This window comes from Bombina bombina, chromosome 5 (genome assembly GCF_027579735.1).
Source record: "Bombina bombina isolate aBomBom1 chromosome 5, aBomBom1.pri, whole genome shotgun sequence".
Lineage (NCBI taxonomy): Eukaryota > Metazoa > Chordata > Amphibia > Anura > Bombinatoridae > Bombina > Bombina bombina.
The window spans coordinates 162,987,247-162,991,624 of record NC_069503.1 but is presented as its reverse complement, the minus strand read 5'-3'; the positions used below and the strand labels follow the sequence as shown (position 1 = coordinate 162,991,624).

The 4,378-nt window shown below is 34.3% G+C and overlaps 1 pseudogene; it reads right to left on the bottom strand.

Annotated features, from left to right (window-relative positions):
* Positions 1-3,347: 3,347 nt before the first annotated feature.
* On the bottom strand, positions 3,348-4,123 carry LOC128661406 (tribbles homolog 2-like; annotated as a pseudogene).
* Positions 4,124-4,378: the final 255 nt, after the last annotated feature.

Here is a 4,378-nt window from a genome sequence, read left to right as displayed (position 1 = left end):
TACATAGATAGGCTAAAGAGCAGCAATGCAGGTAGCTGCTCATTGGTGGCTTCACATACATGCCTTTATTTATTGGCTTACAAGATGTAGTCAGCTAGCTCCCAGTAGTGCATTTCTGCTCCTTTAACAAAGGATACCAAGATAATGAAGCAAATTTGACCATAGAAGTAAATTGGAAAGTTGTTTAAAATTGTATTCACTATCTGAATCATAAAAGAAAAATGTTGGGCTTCACGTCCCTTTAATTATTTTCAAGTGCCATATGATACCTTTGTAAAAATATATATCTTCCCTCATGGGCGCTTCATCTTGTAAAACAATAGTGATGTTAACCCCCTAGACTGAGCAAACTGCTTTGTAATATAAGTTATTAGCTCTGCCAACAGTCAGGAGATCAATGACAACCTTAGAGAGAAAAACTGCTTCTCAAAGACTCCCCGTCCTGAAGAATTGTGATTTTACAGCCAACATCAGACTTTTTTTTTTTTTTTTTAGACAAAACTGTAGGAAATACTTCTGCACTTGGAAACAATAAGTGGATTGTATTTATAGATTTACAGGGGCAAGCAAAAATAAGTATAAACATATTTTTGCAACTCATAGCAGAGGTTATTTCCTTCAATCTATGGCCTACACTGTACAACCATCAACTCTAACAAAATAGATTTGATATTGCCTAAATACACTTTAATGGAATTTGTGACTACTTGAAATATAATTTGTTAGCGATCCTGTTAAGTGTCTGTAGATATGGACTTACTCCGGCTAATATGTATACTATTCCTATCTCTTATTGTGAAATACAGCTGTGAGCGTTCCCATTTCACAAGAGATGTCAGATGTACAATTTCATATTACATTTGCTATTCAGGCTACATAAAGTGTAATAGCAAACACTATATACTATAAGATCAACTACTATGTTATCTTAGAGCTGTAGGTAGATATGAACGAACTTGCTTTTTAAAAACAGTAAAAATCTACAGTATCATCATAAAAGAACGTTAAACCTATCTGGTGTGTCTAAAGGTTTTCCACCACAGTTCTGTTGGTGTTGCTTTTATCCCTGTATACATAGTTTACAATAAGGCACATATAGGACAGTAGTGTCATATCAGGCTTTTTGCTTTTTACAGTTAAAAAGCCTAGCCTGTTTTCCTACTACAGTGACGTCAACCCATTATAGTGGGAAACATCCTGCAAGTTGGGTTAGTACTGGAAGATAACTTACTTTATGTTAATCTAAAAATGTATAAATATATATATATATGTATATACGTATATTCATGACATGTCTTTAGCACTTGGCCCCAGGTACATACAAATTTACTTTTAAATGAAAACTCCACTGTATGTTCAATAATGACAAACTGTTAACACTTTGGCTTCCAGAAGACCAATACAATCCTTTGAGGGTCTTTCAGAAGGATATTAATGTAGCACCATTCAAGTCAATATTAGGTAAAATGCAATGATGCTAATCATATCCTACCATTCTAAAAAAATAAAAAAAATTAAATAAAAATATCTAAAATGATACGTTTAAAAATATAAAAGAAAAAAAAATGTTTGTTTTTTTTCACAAATGACAGCCTTTCCCTAGATTTGTTATAGTTCTGACCTATATAATAAAAAAGTTAAAAAAATAAAATAAATCAAGTGTTAAAAGAATTGGGAGTTTTTAGTCCTTGTTTTGTCCAGATTAAGTGTTTTTAGCTTCTGTGATCATCGTGTGCACAAACAGAGTAGCAGAAGAATGTTGATCCCCGTCTTTTGTCAACAGATGGATGTGCCGATAACCTAGAAATGTACAAACATGTATTAGCAGTTATATATTGGTACTTGATGAATAACAATAATCTTGGAATGAATATAAATTCAAACTATAGTCCTCTGCCATCACAGGTATAAAGTGTTCATAATTCTATTTTATATATATTTAAACAGTAAGCCATGTAAAGACGGAGATACATATATCAACACAATGTTATGGTAAATATATAAAATGTATATAAATGTAGTTGAGATGGAAAACAGTTAAATATGCACAATTTATTGAAGAGTTTAGGACAAAAACATTAAACCAATACAGAACATTCAAAAGCATCAGATTCAGCAATACCCCACCCATGCATGTTATCAACAGCCTCTCTTCTTAACAAGGGGGAGGGGAGAGAAACATAAAAGGTGGAGGGGAAAACAATTCAAACACAATGTAGGTCCTTCTGAACACAGCACCATCTTTTGAGTGTACAATTGTCACATATTTTAGTTACTAAAATAGGACCAAGGTCAGCTTTAGGTTCATATTGTTTTATTAATGCAAAATCAAGAGCAGTTAATAAAAAATAAAATTTTAACAAAACGTCCCACAGGGCAGGCAAAGTGTCCGAAAATCAAAATGCCAAGTAGCTGTGTGCACATGCCACTTACTATAATTAAGCACAAATTCAAGTAACATTTACATACTTACAGACTATACGTGTACCTCCCCAAAACAGTGACCGATTCACAAAACAGATACAAGCAGTATAATCAAAACAACTGAGGTACTGGAAACACAAATATTTATGCCTCTGTTTTATTATAGAGCAAGGCAGAAGTAGTGGAAGGAAAATGCCAGTTTAGATCAAAACAAGCTTTTTAATAAATGTTGTTAGCTTGGAAAATAAGTGCCTGAAAACACCAAAATACACATTAAAGTGTTAAGTACAGCATGTAAAAGTATATATCAAGCCTTAATTACATTTAAGTACTGGCTTATTACATCACTACTGTGACATTTTCTTTAATAAATAAGAAAGAAAGAAAAAAAAATACAAAAAGAACGCATTAAAATGTAATTTCCTATCAAGAATATTTAGTTTGTAAATAAAAAACAATTTTGGAAATTTAGAAATTGAAAATCCAACATGAAATTTTTGTTTTAGTACCCACTTTATTGCGTCAGTATATCTAAATTGATTCATTTTAAAGTACCCATGTGTGTTAAGCATTAGCATAAAAAAAGGGAAGGATAGCCAATCAATTTTCCCTGATCAAGGTCAGAAGAGATCTAACAGTGCGATGCCAAGATGTGACCGGTAAAACATTTAAGTTGGTTTGTTAACAGGAGTGACAAAGTTGCAGTTGTGCAGAATCCTTGGCTCCATATGGTTAGAAGCTACAATTGCTCCACATAAATTTTCTTCAAAATAAAACTTGATAGCAGCTTCAATGCTACAGGCAGTTCCTTACAGACTTATTTTCAAAACCAGGGAGCCCAGTGTAGCATTCATATGCTACTGAACTAGGACAATACAGATTTTAAATAATACCGTCAGGAAGGATTCTTTAATGTGGCCATGTTTAGCTCAAGTACCAAAAAGAAACTAATTTTGTGCTCAGTTAAAGAAAGTGTTTGTACCCTCATCCATGTTCACGTCAGGCACCTGTTGATCCGGCATTTCCTTAGCACCATATCCTGAACTCAAAGCATTCAAAATGTGTTGAAAACCATGGATGGTCCAGAATTTCTTGAATTGTCAGCCTTTCTGTTGGCTCTCTACGAAGTATACTACGTATGAGGCATTTCGCTTTGGGGGATAATGTCTCTGGAATGTTAAACTGTCTACGACATATCTTGCTGAACAAAGAACTAGGCTCAATATCATGAAATGGGTAGCTACCTATCAACATGGTGTAAAGCATCACCCCTAGACTCCATACATCTGCAGCTTTGCCAGAGTAGCTGCTATTTGTATTCAAGATTTCTGGACTAAAACAGGCTGGACATCCATGCTTGTCAGAGAGAAAGTCATCAGTTCCTTTAAGAATATATGCATCCTCCAAACTTTCCAGTTTTCACTCAATAAAACTCCTCCATCGTGACAATGTGCTACTGCAGACACAAATTGATAGAACAGCCTTGTAGCTTCTTCTTCCTTGAGCTTTTGCAGGTCCAAACAAAAGAATGCCTGTCCCCATGACTCCTTTCAAAGAATACATAAGCTTTAGTTTCTCCAAGAATTATTTAAGTTATTTGGTTAATGTTTCTGTGTATAGGTAGACAAAAACAGGCTGCTAATGACTCCTGATAGCAGCGAATATCAAAAACATGGCTGGGAGTTTCTTTCTTGTGCATGTCTGTGTGCTATTACGCTGAGATGGAAAATATCTATAAGAAAAATATCTCTGCAGAACGAAAGCTTGCGGCTGGCTCCCAATACATTTATAGGTTCTGATTCATGCTAAGGAAAGTGATTATAGCTTGGCCTATGGCCCTGCTATTCACATTAAAGGGACATAATATCCAAATGTTGAATAACTTTATAGTAATGCAGCATAGCTGTAAAAAGCGGACTAGAAAATATCACCTGAACATTTCTATGTAAAAACA